Here is a 16,533-nt window from a genome sequence, read left to right on the forward strand (position 1 = left end):
ACGCCTTCGCTCCTCAGGAAGGAGAGTGTTAGCTATCAACATGTATATGTCATTGTGTGTGAGACTGTAAGCCTGCAGGATCCACTGAAACTCCCTAACATAGGTGGTGGGGTCAGTGATCAAGGAGCCCAATTTCTTCTCTAATTGTGTGAGATTGGAGATGGAAAAAGGTACATGAACTCTGATTACCCCTTCTGGGCCAGCCACCTCTCGAAGCGGTGCAATAGTGGGAGGGACCAGAGGGAGCCCCTGTGATCTAGTCCGTGGAAGACTAAAAGGTTTTGCGGGAGGAGGGGAAACGGGGGGCAGCTGTGGAATTGGAGTGGAAGGGGAAGCTGAAATGGAAGATGGTGGGGGGGAAACTGAGGCGGAGGGGGAAGTGGGAGCAGAGGGAGGCGGGCGGTATTGAAAGTAGGAGGGTCAAGAAGGGGTGGAGACTTACAGGCCAGGAGGACTTGGGAGGGAGAGCAGGAAGAACAAAGATGAGGATTTTGTCTGAGGAGGCGAAAGGCCTCCACATAGGGGATCTCCTTCCACTTTTTGAGGCACTAGCAGTAGTTAAAAAGGTCACGAAGGAGGTCTGGGTCTAGGGATCTCTCAAAAGGCCAATGGTTTTGGTTGTCCAGGGGGTATTGGGGCCCATCTTGAGTGCAAAATCTGATCAAGAGCTTTGGCTTAGTATCTGGTGTAAGGGAGAGTACAGTAAGGTTTCTGAGTAAGCATTTGAGGGGCGAGGTTTCCAGAAGGGATGAGGAGGCTCCCATTGTGAAGTGGACAGAGATAAGGAAATCAAGAGGAAGAGAAAAAGAGAAAACGAGGAAATGAATCCCTGGGCCAGAAGTGGGTCAGCAAAATCCAGGAGGCATCCTCCGAGGAGTTTGTGAGCCACGGAGGTTCTATAGGAACCGGATTAGGAGGAGAGTGAGGGTCATCACCCACACTTCAAGCTCCCAGGAGGCACAGTGCCGGAGGCTACAAGGAACCCAGTACTAGGATTTTTGGAACCCGTTTTAGCGTCCAGAGAGAGAGAGAGAGAGAGAAGCAGAAAGGAGCCTCCACCCTGAACCCTCATGCGTAAAGGCTCCTGGAGAGAAGGGAGTGGATAGTCGGAGGGTCCGCCATGACCCTAAAGGTCTTAATGGGGTGTAACTTTACACCTCTTAAGGGTGTCGGAGTCTAGTTGGTTGATAACTGCTCCGCTGTAGCCCAGAGGAGGGTGGCAGCCTTATAAGGGAGACTTACCTAAGGGTGGAAGTGGTGGTGAGTGCGAAGAGCCAGTGCCCAAAAAGGTGGACGAGGGTGAGTCGCCTTGGTTGAGACGGAGACGGGGCCCACAGTGGATGATCCCACCTCCTGGGTTTCGGCACCAATGAAAGGATGAGGCACAAACACAAGGCAGCTCGCCAGATAAGTTCCGATTTTATTTAGCGAGTACATCTTTTTATAGGTTTAGAAGAGAGTTGATAGGTTTACAGGGGACACAGGGTGTTTGGGGATTGGATGGATTATGTTGCTAAGGGGCCAGGAGCAGGGAGCCTGTGCTGATTGGCGCGCGATTCACGCCGGTGGGAAGGTATTGTGGAGCCGGTGGGAAGGAGAAAGGTGGAAGAGAAGGGTAGCCAGTGCCATGATGGGGCACGGCTGAAAAAGGGTTCTCATACGACCTAATATATCTTATTATCATGAAATAAGTATAAATTAGCATATCCTTTCCAGAAAGTGATGTAGAGATGTGTAAGGAATTAAATATATTATCGTAGCTTTTCATCCATTTCTAATACAATATTGTTAAATTTTCAGATATTAAGAAATATGCATTGGCATAGAGGAATTATGATTTAAGTTATAATGAGAAAAAAACCAAGACACAATAGATGCTAATTTTAGGTTGCTGAGATAAATTACAGTATATCCAAAATAGAATATAAAATTTCTTCTAAAATGACACATGAAAATAATTTTTAATGACATGGAAATATATTTGTAATGTTATGGTAAGTGAAAAATCAGAGAAAAACCTGCAAAATGTGCATTTCTACTTTTTAGAGTGCACTGATACATGAAACTTCAACGGGATGCAATTTCTGCCAGAGCATAGATCATGTGTTTGGCCTCAGGTGTCTTGCTGGACCTCTGTAGCCCAAGACTGTAGCAAATCTTTGGCTTTATGTCTTAATCATTATAGATTTATGATAGGTAAAAAGTAAAGTGTTTTAGGAGAAGCCCTAGCATCAAGTATTGTGGCATCAATAGCATCTGAAAGCATTTAAGACCTGGAAAGATCTAATAAAAAATATTCAAGATGTCTTTTACACTGACAACTACAAGGCATCAGAGAATCAAAGAAGACTTATGTAAATGGAGAAATAAACCATACTCATATATTAGAAGATTCACTATTGCTAAGATGTCATGTTTTCAAAATTAATTGTAAATATGATGTCATGAGAATATATAAGAATATATCTAAGCAGGTTTTTAAATTTTTTGATGGGGAAGACTGCTGACAAACTGATTTAAAAGTTTATATGAAAATGCAAATAGCTAAAAATGCAAAATAGCCAATGCAATTTCAAAGAAGAAAATGCAAGCAGAAAATTTACTAAATGTCAAGAATTATTGTAAAATCAAAGTAATTAAGACAATGCAGTATTGGCACAGTGCTAAATTAACCTATAGACTAAAATAGAAAATATTATTTCTGAAGAAGTTTAGATCAAAGTATTTTAATAATAAAGACTACGTTTAAAAACTTGGTGAAGTGTGTGTTACTTACACTCAAAGATTTTTTAAAGTAAGGCACAAAATGAGTTATGAGGAAAATATTGATAAATATTTTATTTTATGATAAAAGCCACTGGATGGAGAATTAAGGTTCCAGAAAGATGGACTAGGCATATTTTTTCCTATTTCTTTTACTATGTACATCTAAAAATCCTAAACATTACATAGAAACATAAGAGGACTCTGACGGTGGAGAGAAAAGGGCAGATTAGCTAGGGATCTTGGAACCCAAGGTCTCTCCCTCTTTCCCTCTCTCTCTCTCTCTCTTTTGTTGCTTCATTTGTTCCAAATTGAGTTCCAGAGCAGTCAGCAATTCAGAAAAGCTAAGTGTCACAGACAAAAAGAAGTCCTCAAAGAAGGCCTGCCTTCGCTAGCCAAAGGAGCAGTCTAGCAAGACGTGTGTACATTTTAAAATTATTACTGCTCTGCTTCAGCCAAATTATACAGAAAAAAATGTGCCCCAAGTTCCATTCTGCAGCGTGCTGCAAGCAGAGACAGTGGTGAGCCTGTGCTCCCCTGACCCTAGCAGGATTCTAGAGCCCCTCCCACCCCAGGGGTAAATGGCACCTGTACTTCCAGCCATGCCTGGCCAGAATGAGGGAGTGTCCCTTTTCTTTCCCCCAGAGTTTTAATAGAGGAGGAATGTTAAAACAGAAGGTTTAATGAGATTCTGATTCTCATAACATAATACCCCAAATGTCTAGATTTCAAGCAAAAGTCACTCTTTATACCGAGAACTAGAAAAATCTCAACTTGAATGAGAAAAGACAATTCACAAAAACCAACACCAAGATGGCACCGACGTCAGAATTATCCTTTAAAGAATCTAAAGCAGTCATCGTTAATATGTTCCACTGAGCAATTGCAGACAGGCTTGAAATTAATGGAGCAATAGAAAGTTTCAGGAGATAAATAGAAAATATAAAGAGGAACCAACCGGAAAATTTAGGACTGAAAAATACAATTATCAAAATCTACGAGTGAATGCCGGGCTCAAGAGCGAGAGAATCACGAGGTCCCTCCTTCACAACGTGCCGTCTTTATTCTTTGTTAGAATCTGACACCAGCGGTTTCACTTTGATTCTGACAACTTTCCCGCTTTCCCCTTTTCATCAAGCTCTTTCCCCAAAAGCGTCACTGATCAACCTTCCTGTAGTTTTATTGATGGTTTCATGGAGCCAGATGGACTTGTTCTGGTTGTTGGTCTGGTTCCATGTTGGAGGAAAGTGAGCAGTGACTAAAAATAAGTGTTGAAATCCTTTTAGCTACACTTGAGCAAGGAGATTTGGAAAGAGAAGCTGTCGGGGTAAGTACACCTGAAGTGCATCTGATCTGTAGGCATTGACTATCATCTCAGAGAACTGCGCCAGCATTATTTTGTTAGAGGTGTACTTCTGCAGAATTTTGACAGGCAACAGGTACACGCAGTTTAAAGGAAATAACACAAAACCAAACCAACAAACATTTAATAAGTACAATTTGGTTCTGAATCAAGACCATGGGAAACTAGGTGATACTTGCTGTAGCCGTATGACCTGTTTTCTTATTTTGTAAAATTAAGTCTTAATTTCCCCAGGGGATTTTAACCAGATAGAGCATGCAGTATTAGCAATGGCACAGATATCTCATTTAACCAATAGATAACCTAGAGCGATTTTATCATCTAGTATCCCATGAATGGGTTGAGTTCAAGCAGAGAATGAGCAGCAGGTGCATTCGGAATCCTGCTAAAGTTACCTGCTGCATCATGTAAAGATCTAGGTTTGGCTCGATGGATCCAACGTCTTGTCAAATTACCCACAGAAGTTACTGATGGTGAAATTTTAACTTCACCATTATCAAGAAAACATTAAGAGGGGTAAAGGTCTCCTTATGACGGGAATCTTGTTCTGACATACTGGGAAAGGCTGTCCACAGCAAAAATTTGGCGACTTTTCATTCTGGTTTGTAATTTGAATGTCCTTGGTTATGGCATCAGGCATTCTGGTGCACTCTGAGTGGCCCACACGTCAGGCACAGGCCTGTCTCTTGAAACTTACATCGAGTTGTCCAGTTCGGGCTTCAGGAGGGAGCGTTTCCCAAATTTTAGGTCCACATCAGGAGAGTTTTCACATCAGAGCTCAATCTTTGGAAAAACTTTTAAGAAATTTTGTTCTAATTTTAGTCAACTTGATGACACACAAAATTGCTTTCATAATATTCATGTTTCGTAAACATTTCACAACTTCCTCAGACCTTTTATGACTTGCTCAAATATTTTATGACTTGCTTAAGCCTTTAGTTTTTTCTATATTTTCTTCTTTTTTCACAACCAATCATTCTACAAAAAGAAAATATTTAATTTTTCCTTATCATTGAGACCACACAAGATTTTTTCTTACACAAAAATTTTTATCTTTTTTACTTTCCTTACCAAAAATACATACTCATGTTTAACTTTGTTAACATCTCTCTCTTCTACTGTTTCTTTATGCCTTTTCTATTTTGTAAGTCTACTTTTTTATATTCAGATTTTATTTTGTTTTTATATTTATTTATTTATTTATTTATTTACTGACCGGTAAGGGGATTGCAGCCCTCGGCACGGTGTGGTCTGCACCGCGCTCAGCCAGTGAGCGCACCAGCCATCCCTATGTAGGATCCGAACCCGCGGCCTTGGCACTACCAGCACCGCACTCTCTGGAGTGAGCCACGGGGCTGGCCCTTGTTTTTTAATTTTTAATTAATGTGTTGTTGTCATTATTTTTTACATTCTAAGATGTTGTTGCAGAGCAGTTGGGGGAGGGGGAGAGAGAGGGGAGGGCGATAGGATGGGAGGAGATAGGAGGGGGACACGGTCAAGGCCTGTGGCACCCTCTCATTCCAGCAGAGGAGCCCAGGGGGCTTCCAGCAGCACCTCAGTCATGGCTCAGCTGGATGTGGACTTTAGTGGCGTGTAGCTGAGGCCCTCAGTCCCCCACTGCCCTGGATTGGGAGCTTAAGAGGCTTCTGGTCATTCTAGGTGTTACAAGTGTTCTTTGGTGGTGTTTGACCTTTACTGGTTAATAACAGAACTTTGTCTCTGATCTGTGGGTTTTTTCTTTCAGTTCTCTGTTGGATTTTTTGCTCCCACTACTGAAATTCTGCACAGGAACTAATTTGTTGTCCTTTGCTTACTTCTAAAATGGGGGAACTTCCTGTGGGGACCAGCACTTGAGCCCTGTGGTTGAGCTAAATTGCTGCTTTGCTGCTGATTCCCTGGGGAAGGCTTTTTGTGCAGCTCAGGTTTTAATTGCTGACTTTGTAAGCACTTCGGAGTCTCCTGAGGTCCCATTCACCTGGGTTGTGTAGAAACTCTGGTCTGGGCCTGTGTCTTTTCAACAAACTTCACCCCCTGCAGTTCTATATTCCTGACTAGTCTCTGCTGTGTGGTCCTGTGCTGACTGGAGGGCAGATCAGCTGTCTGTGCTTTGCCCCAATGTCCCCCTGGTGGCCCGTCTCCCCACCACCTGCACTCCAAATACTTCCCATGGGATGAGCCATGTGCTGGTCCCTTGCAGTGACTCACCAGCCTCTGTGTGGCTCCTTTTTCCAGTTGTCTGTGGCCCATCACTCCTATGTGGGTCTACGGGTACCCTGTTAGTGGTCTTGCTGGCCTGGGAGCCACCAAGGCCCTCTTCTCCCTTGCAGTCTACAAGCAGTTTCATCCAAAGGGCACAGCTGCAGCTTTTTCCAGTTCTTTCTCTGTGTGCTGACCAGGGCCAGCCTTGAAGTGGTTGGGGCTCAAAATGGTCAGAGTGGTCCTTTCTTTCTCTCATGACTTCGCCTCCCTTCGTGCACTCCGTAGTTCTCTCTTCCCCTTACCTGAGCTCTACTGGCCCCAGTTTGGCAGTTCTTTGCCTTTTACTGGTTATAAATTGGTTGATTGTGGGAGAGGGTGATGCTGGGGACCGTCTATTCTGCCATTTTGATCGGAAGTCCCAAGTTTACTTTTTGAAGTAATCTTTAAACAATTTCTGGGTTTAGACAATAAAAGCACATTTTTATGCCACCCTTGTAATTTTTCTTAACAAAAGCACATCTTAATTGTTTTGGTACACTTTGCATATAAAATTAAACATATTAATTAGAATACTTAACCCATAGTAACGTTAAATTCTAGTTGAAACCGAGGAAGTAAGCAATTTTGAACTGTTTGTCATATACCAAAATCTTATGAATATAAATTTTATTTCTAGAAACATGTGCTTTCTCATAGAAAAATCTTTCAGTGTGAAACAGGACATATTTATTCAAGTATATTTTGTCTTTCTATAAAATTTGAGAAGGCAAATGTAAATACACTTGAACCTATGTTCAGTAATTAATGTTTCAGTATTTTATCTTATTTAGAAATGACCCAGACATTTTATAAAAATCTATTACTTAATTTAACATAACTTTAAGATCTCAAATAACATAAAAAGTCTATTTATAAAATATTATCTTGTTACATTTACGTAATTTATTTTTAACAATTATGCCTGATTATTCACGAAAACTGAGATATTAGACAAAGCTAGCCATTATTTCAATCTGTTTCCCTGCTACCCATTTTTTACAGTTTTTGAATAAAAGATGTTCATCACTCAAGTCAAAACCTTAAAGTTAAATGTTGGGGGATTTTGCTGATAACATAGAAGATACATTTATATTCATTAAACCAGAAATATTAAAATAATGTTATTTATTAAACAGTTGCACAGATCGTCCTGCTCATAGGCTTGATTTATAGTTATATGGCCTTGAAGCAAACATCTAGCAGAACAAACATAACTCTGTCTGACCAGCAAACCAGGCAAAAAATTGTATGCTGAAAATTCTGAAGACATCTTTATTTTTATTTTACCAACAAATTTAGAGCTAGTTAATCAAAGATGTACTCAAGTCATGTGAACTAACAGGCATTTGGGTTATCTATCATATATTTTATCAGTCTGGGGGAGTTCTTTTGAGACAAAGAGAACATTGGTTACAAGGGCTTATCACAGGAGTTGATGTCAGTTCACTATTGCAGACAATCCATCAGGCGAGCATTCTTGTGCATCAGGCTAGCTGTTCCTGTGACTTGTAGCAGGCCGCAGTTTGGGAAAAGTCCTTGGCAAAAGTTTTGATTACAGGCGTATGTGCATAAGAGCCCTTCGGAGAGTATTTGTAATAGTTCTTATCATAGGCATGTGTGCATGAGGGCCCCCCTTCAGGACCTCCCAGCTTTATTTATTTTGATCAGGTTTTCACACAAGTGATTCCATTTCTTCCTTCCTTCCTTCCTTCCTTCCTTCCTTCCTTCCTTCCTTCCTTCCTTCCGTCCATCCTATTTTTCTTTCTCTCTCCTTCCTTCCTTTCTTCCCTTTCCTTTCTTCCTTCCTTCTTTCATTCTTTCTTTCTTTCTTAGCTCCCACTTATGAGTGAGGAAATGTGGTATTTCCTTTTTCTGTGCCTGGCTTATTTCACTTAATATAATTTTCTTCAAACTCATCTATGAGTTTGAAAATGGCAGAATTTCATCCTTTTTTAATGGCTGGGTAGTATTCCACAGTGTATATATCAAGTTATTTTTCTTATCAAGTCATCTGTTGAAGGACATTTAGGTTGGTTCCGTATCTTGGCCATTGTAACTAGAGATGCAATGAACATGAGAGTGTGGGTATCCCTTGGATATGATAATTTCCATCCCTTTGGGTGTATACCCAGCAATGGGACTGCTGCATCATATGGCAGTTCTATCTGTAGTCATTTGAGGAAACTCCATACTGTTTTCCATAATGGCTGCACTAATTTACAGTCCCACCAACAGTACGGAAGAGTTCCTTTTTCTCCACATCCTCGTCAGCATTTGTTATTCTCTTTCTGGTAATAGCCATTCTAACTGGGGTGAGATGATATGTTGGTATGGTTTTGGTTTGCATTTCCCTGATGCTTAGAGCTTTTTAGCATTTTTTAATGTACCTGTTGGCCATTTTTATGTCAATTCAGCTCCTTCGCCCAAATTATAATTAGATTATTTGGGGTTTTTTTACTGTGAAGTTGTTTGAGTTCCTTGTAAATTGTGGATATTAATCCCTTGTTAGATGTGTGCTTTGTAATATTTTCTCTCATTCTATAGGTTGTTTTTTCATTGGGTTGATTGTTTCCTTTGCTGTGCAGAAGCTTTTTAGTTTTATATAATCCCATTTGTTTATTTTTTCATTTTTGGTTTGTGCTTTTGGCATTTTATTTATAAAGATTTGCCCAGTCTTACATCCTGAAGTGTTTCCCCTATTTGTTCTTCTAAGAGTTTTATAGTTTTAGGTCTTATACTTAAGTCTTTAATCCATTTTGAGTGGATTTTGGTACATGGCAAGATATAAGGGTCTAGTTATATTCTTCTACATATGGACATCCACTTTTCCTAGCACCATTTTCTAAAGATGCTGTCCCTTCCCAAGTTAATATTCTTGGTGCCTTTGTCAAAGACCAGTTGGCTGGGAGTACCTGGATTGATTTCTGTGTTATCTATTCTGTTCCATTGGTCCATGCATCTATTTTTCTGCCAGTACCATACTGTTTTGGTTACTACAGCTTTGTAGCATGGTTTGAAGTCAGATAGTGTAATGCTTCTGGTTTTATTTATTTATTTTTGCTCTGAATTGCTTTGGCTATTTGGGGTCTTTTGTTGTTGGACATGAACTTTAAGATTTTTTTCTCTATTTCTGTGAAGAATGTCATTTGCATTTTGATGGGGATTGGATTGAATCTATAGATCACTTTGGGTAGTACGGACATTTTTACAATGTTAATTCTTCCAATCCATGAATGAGGAATGTCTTTCCATCTTTTGGTGTCCTCTTTAGTTTCTTTCAGCAGAATTCTGTAGTTCTCATTGCAGAGATCTTTCACCACTTTGGTTAAATTTTTTCCTAGGTATTTCAGTCTATTGGTAGCTATTGTAAATGGGCTTGCTTTCTTGATTTCTATTTCTGCTAGTTCACTACTGGAGTATGAAAACACTGCTGATTTTTGTGTATTATTTTGTATCCTGCAACTTTACCAAATTTGTTGATCAGGTCTAGGAGTTTTTTTGGTAAGGGTTATGGTTTTTTCTATATATAGGATCATATCAACTGTGAACAGTGACAATTCAACTTCCTCTTTTCCAATTTGGATGCCTTTTATTTCTTTATCTTGCATGGTTTTTCTGGCTAATACTTCCAATACTATGTTGAATAGGAGTGGTGAGAGTTAGAATCCTTATCTTGTTCTTGTTCTCAAAGGGAAAGTTTTCAGGTTTTCCCTATTCAGGATGATGTTTGTGGTGGGTTTGTCACCCTATTCAGGATGATGTTGGTGGTGGGTTTGTCATATATGACTTTTATTGTGTTGAGATATTTTCCTTCCATACCTAATTTGTTGAGAGTCTTTATCATGAAGGGATACTGAATTTGTCAAGTGCTTTTTCTGTGTCTATTGAGATAAGCATATGTTTTTTGTCCTTGCTTTTGTTGATGTGGTGCATCACATTTATTGATATGTGTATGTTGAACCATCCTTGCATACCTGGGATGAATCCCACTCAATTATGGTGTATAATCTTTTTTATCTGCTGTTGTATTCTCTTTACTAATATCTTGTTGAGTATATTTGCATCTTTGTTCATCAAGGATAGTGGCCCTTAGCTTTCTTTTGCTGTTGTGTCTTTGTCAAATTTTGGCATCAGGGTGATGCTGGTTTTGTAAAATGAGTTTGGGAGAATGGCCTGTGTTTCAGTTTTTTGAAATAGTTTGTAAAAGATTGGTGTTAATTCTTCTTTAAAGATGCTAGAATTCAGCAGTGAAGCATATGGGCCAGGGATTTTCTTTGTTGGGAGACTACTGATTACTGCATCAATTTCATTGCTTGGTATCAGTCTGTTCATATTTTCTATTTCTTCTTGGTTTAGTCTTGGTAGTTTGTATGTGTCCACAAATTTATCCATTTCCTCCAGGTTTTCAAATTTGTTGGCATGTAGTTGTTTATAATAGTCTCTAATGATTCTTAGTATTTTGTGTATCAGTTGCAATGTCTCATTTTTCCTTTCTGGTTTTTGTTATTTGGGTCTTCTCTCTTCTTTTCAGTTAGTCTGGCCAATGGCTTCTGTCTTTTGTCTATCCTCTGAAAAAAACACTTTTTTTTTTTTTTTGTATTATTCTTTTGGTCTGTATTTCACTTTGTTTTGCTCTGATATTAATTATTTCTTTCTGTCTCCTATGTTTGGGATTCGATCATTCTTGTTTTTCTAGTTCTTTTAGATTTAGTGGTGGGTTGTTTATTTGAAGTCTTTCTGTTCTTTCGATGTAAGCACTTATTATAATAAACTTCTCTCTTAGTACTGCTTTTGCAGCATCCCACAGGTTTTGGTAAGTTGTACTTGTGTTTTCATTAGTTTCAGGTAATTTTTAAATTTCCTGCTTTATTTCTTCTTTGACCCACTGGTCTTCAAGATCATGTTGTTCAATTTCTATGAATTTGTATATTTTCCATAGTCGTGTTTGTTGTTAATCTTTAATTTTATTCCATTGTGGTCTGAAATTATACTTGATATGATTTCAATCTTTCTAAATTTGTTGAAACTTACTTTGTGACCTAACATGTGATCTATCCTGGGGAATGATCTATATACTGATGAGAAGAATGCATATTCTGTTGTTGAAAGAAATGTTCTGTACATAACTGTCAAGTCCATTTAGTCTAAGATGCTATTTAAACCCAATATTTCTTTGCTGATTCTTTGTCTAGATGATCTGTCCAATGCTGAGATTAGCTTGTTAAAGTTCCCAAATGTTACTTTGTTGGGGTTTATCTCTTCCCTTAGATCCCATAACTGTTGCTTTGTACATCTGGGTGCTCCAATGTTGGGTGCATATATTTTTATAATTGTTGTATCTTCTTTGTGCATTTATCCTTTTATCATTATATGGTGTTCTTTGTCTCTTTTTGTAGTTCTTGGTTTGAAGTCTATTTTATCTGATGTAAGTATGGCAACTCCTGCTCATTTTTGGTTTCCATTTGCATGGAATGTCTTTTTCCATCCCTTCACTATTAGTCTATGTGTGTTTCTATTGGTGAAGTGAGTTTCTTGAAGGCAGCATACAGTTAAGTCTAGTTTTTAAAATCCATTCAGCCAGGCTATATTTTTTAAGTGTGGAATTTAGTCCACTTATATTCAGAGTTGTTATTGAAAGATATTGCCTTATTCCTGCTATTTTATTGATTTCTCTATGGTTATTCTATATTTCTTTTGTTCTTTTCTTTCACTTTTATTGTTTATCTTTGCTGTTGGGTGTGTTTTTTTTTTATAGTGATAAGATGCATTTTTTTTCTCTTTCTCATTTTCTGTGTGTTCTAAAATATAATAAAAAAATATGAAATGACATGTTCTTTTTGAATATGTCATCCCACTCTCTCCTGGTCTGTAGGGTTTCTGTTGAGAAATCTGCTGTTAGCCTGATGTTATCAGGGATTCCTTGATAGATAATTTGACATTTTCTCTTGCTGTTTTTAGAATTCTTTCTTTGACTTGGACTTTTGACAATTTGACTACAATGTGTCTCAGGGAGGTCCTTTTTGGGTTGAATCTGTTTCTGGATCTTTGAGCTTTTGGGATCGTAAGACCATCTCTCTCCCAATATTTAGGAAGTTTTCAGCTACTATTTCAATAAATAGGCTTTCAGTGACTTTGCCTTTCTCCCTTCTTGTACACCTGTAATATGGATATTTGTATGCTTAAGTTTATCAGAAAGATTTTGCATGTTTTCTTCATGTCTTTTAATTCTTTTTTCTTTTCTTTTTTTTTTTTTTGGTCCAACTGTTTTAATTCCCCAAAGCCTATCTTGCATTTGCATTTTAGAGATTCTTTCGTCTGCTTGTTCTAGCCTGCTGTTTATGCTCTCAGCTGCATTTTTTATTTCCTCGAGTGAATTCTTCAGTTCCATTTCTGCTTGATTTTAAAAAATTATTACTTATATCTCTTTGTTGAATTTCTCATACATATCATCAAATTTCTTTTTGACTTCATTGTTATTTCTATCTGTTTTTTCACCCATCATTTTGAGTTTTTTTAGTATTGCCCTTTGGGATTCCTCTTCAGGCAATTCATCTATTTCCTGTTGTATTGGGTCTGGTATTGGAGAGGTGTAGTGTTCTGCTGAGGAAGTCATGTTTCCTTTTATTTTTCATGCTTCTTATATGTCTGCATTGAAATCTGGGCATCTGGTGGTGTAGTCACTTGTTTTAATTCTAGGAGTGGCTTTTGAAGGGGGAAACGTTCCTGTAAATGTATTCTATATTATTAGTTGGGTTGGGCGTTTTAAGTTTGGATCTGGATGAGTGCAGTAGTGCAGACTTTGTGCAGCTTCTTCAACTGTATTCAATCTTAGAGTATTAGTGGGTGCTTTTGTAGCTTAGGCAGAGGGACCCTTGGAAATTTCTTGTTGGAGTGGGTGATTTGCTGTCAGTCAGCGGGTAGATGTATACTGTTGTAGCAGTTCCTGGTAAGTCTGTAGAGGACCACTGGCTCAGCTGTTGAGCCTGGAACAAGGCTGTGTAGATGCTGCATTGCCCAGTGGCTTTCTAGATAGGTGCTTAGTGAGGGAAGCTGTTACCCAATCAGGTGTTGGTTTGAGAATAGGTGTTCACAGTTGTCTCAAGGCCTTGCAACACTGAGGGTGGCCTCCTGATCAACTGTCGAGACTGCTGCAAGTCTGTAAGGGTGCAGCTGAGCCCATCAGCTCTGCAGAGCCTGCCTTGGGGTGTTAGAGCCCCTGCCTGGTCCACTGTCAATCTGGGAGCAGATATAACTGAGGTAACAGGTCCTGGGAGCTCTGAAGAGGGGCACTGGTTCAGCTGTTGAGCCTGGAGCAGGCCTGTGTGAATGATGCAGTGCTCAGTGGATCTCTGGAGGCATGATGTAGGAAGGGAATGCTGCTCCCCAATTGCTGTTGAGCCCTGTGTGAGCCTGCAAAGGTGCAGGTGAGCTGAGAAGCAACATAGAGGCCTGCCTTGGGGAAGGGTGCTGGTTAAGTTCAGAATCTGGGTTCTATGTCTTTCTGTCTGTCACAGGCTCCAGGCAACCTTCACCCTGACCCTGCTGGTGCCTGTAGAATGTAGGCAGTACCTCCCAATAAAGGGACTGGGGCTTGCTGGGTCTGGGCACAGGAGTCTATGCTCCAAATGCTTGGCATTATGACCCTACCAGTACCTGCGTGAGCACATGGAGGGTAACAGGAGGAGGTGGGGCTTCTGACAAGTTTCCTGTGGGCTGTGTGGGCCCTTCTGGGTTCAACTCCCACAGGTTGTGGAAGGGCGGGCCGCAAATGTCAGGCACCATTTTGCTTTAGCAGATTTCCCACTCAGCAGGTCTGCCTGCCCGCCTGGGGGAAGTGAATACTGAGTGAGTTCAGAGGTGGGTCCCAAAAAGACTGGGGCGAATCCTCAGAGGTGAGCATCGCCAGCATTTGTGGTGACTGTGGGAACAGCTGGGGTCTTTTCCAGCTTGCATTTTCTTTGCCTGATTTCAGGCCCGTCCCTGTGGTGGGGCTGAGGCTGCACACTCTGTTCTGCTCTCTCTGGCGCCGTTCCCTTCTTCTGTGCTGCCTTAGAATCTTCTCACTCTCCTGGGGCTCTGCACCATGTGTGCTCAGGTTCCAGTCAAAATATACCAGTTTCTCTGTTGTTTTGGTCTCTTTTTACGGGGAAGAGACTAGTGCCAGACCTCTCTAGTTGGCCATCTTGTATTTTTTTTTTCTTTTAACCACTTTCACATCAAAAAGGGAAGGAGACATGCACATGCCACAGGAGATTGCTGTTCTGGTTAGCTAGGCTTCTCCCATCCATGTAACACTGAAATTCAGCAAATGGGCTGTGGGGAAGTCACCCAAGCATCTGAAAGCCAACTGCATTGTCACGACATCCTTACATGATCACCAAAAGCTTTACAGGTCACTCTCTTCCCCAGCAATGGTGCCCTGCTGGTTAGTCCACGCCCAATGACTAATGTCCTCATGGTGAGAAAACAGCAAGAAAATAAAAGAAAGCAAGCAAAGGAAAAGGAAGGGGAAAAGGAAGGTAGGAATGAAGAAAGGAAAGACTGAAAAAGGAAGGGAGAGGGGTGTCATCAAGATCTCACTGTTTAAAGGTTACCCCGGTTTGGGATTTTAGTGGCTGCTCTGCTCACTTCGTTCAGAGATCTCTGATGCCCTTAGAGTACAGTCCAAGGAATTTGTTTGGCTTTTTCTGGTTGATGCAGCAGAAGCTTTGGGATTACATAACTTTTTCCTACCAAATCATTTTTAATAAAGAAAACTAACTGGGAGCTTTCTCTATGTGACTGGAGATTATCAAATGACAGCCTTCATTTTGGAAAGCAGATTTTAGGCCGTGCTACTTCTAGCAGTTTAATTGAATACTGCTTATCAGACCACTCTAGAAGCCTAAATTCTGCAGACACTGTTAATTCAATTGCTTCAGGAGAGAAAATACTCTTTTAAACTTTATTTTTGGGGATAAAAGTGTTGTGTCCTCTGCGTTGTGTAATTGAAAGAGAGGGAGACTTGAGTAGTTGAGGCTGAGAGCTGACGGCCTCCGTGGCTCTGTGCACAGATTTCCACTGACAGACAGTGCCACGTGTCAGCCGCCCTTCCCGTTCCCACCCCTGCAGCTCTGCTGGGCTGGGTCAGGCTGTCGGCCATGCTGTCTGCCATTTGTGTCCCCCTGGCTGCTTCCTCCGTTCATTTCATCCACTAATGGCCTTACATTTTATTTCAAAATTTCTGTAAGTTCTTCAACTTCTCATCTTCAAATTGCCTTTTTTTTTTTTTATTATCCTCACTATCATTTATTAAAAAAAGAGAGGCTTTTGTGTGTGTTAAGTCTATCGATTCAAATCGGAATTGTTCTGTGGCTATTTTTAAAATTCATCAACAATAAACTTTATTTTCGTTTGTTATTCCACATTGTTCAGTTGATTTCTGAGAAGTCAGAAATTAGAGACTTTTTAACCTCATTCTCATTAAATGTGGGTCCTGAGTGAAAAATGAAATGTAATGCATTGACATCTGTATGTACCTGTACCTATAGGAATATACATGGATCAATCAATAGATAGAGCATAGACTTTATTTCTGTTACTTCTTTTATTTTGTTTTTAATTTTTTTTTTTTTTTTTTGTCATTTCTTTCGTGACCGGCGCTCAGCCAGTGAGTGCACTGGTCAGTCCTAAATAGGATCCGTACCCGCGGCGGGAGCGTCGCCGCGCTCCCAGCGCAGCACTCTACCAAGTGCGCCACGGGCTCGGCCCTTTTAATTTTTAATTGTAGACAGATAATGCTGGCTGGTCCAACATTTTACTATTTGTGCTGGTCTCATCAGAGCGCCTTCAGTTAATAAGCATGGTGATATTTGCTCCTTCTTTATCTATTCATGGTGACAGATAATAATGAATTTTCAAGGTGACAGAGTAAATTAAAATGAGACTGATCCTGAAAAATTCCTGAGACGACAAAGCCAATTAGGCATCATAAGTGACCTTAACCTTGCTTGATTTGAAAACATAAGCAAAACTTAACTTGAGCTATTTCTTTTTCATGCCTATTTTAAAGAGAAACAGGTTAGGCTCAACTAATCAGAAGCAGCCAACTAACTTACACTTATGTAACTAGGGACTTTCCCAAATAAGGAAATAATATACATGTAAGCAATCAAATATTTTAGTTCCTT

General features: G+C 40.0%; 1 protein-coding gene across 1 annotated transcript in view; it reads left to right on the forward strand.

Moving 5' to 3' along the window:
* Positions 1-16,533, forward strand: part of LOC134361753 (A disintegrin and metallopeptidase domain 3-like) — an 88,872-nt gene that overhangs the window by 48,437 nt on the left and 23,902 nt on the right. The gene's annotated exons all lie outside the window — the stretch shown is intronic.

This window comes from Cynocephalus volans, chromosome 13 (assembly GCF_027409185.1).
Source record: "Cynocephalus volans isolate mCynVol1 chromosome 13, mCynVol1.pri, whole genome shotgun sequence".
Lineage (NCBI taxonomy): Eukaryota > Metazoa > Chordata > Mammalia > Dermoptera > Cynocephalidae > Cynocephalus > Cynocephalus volans.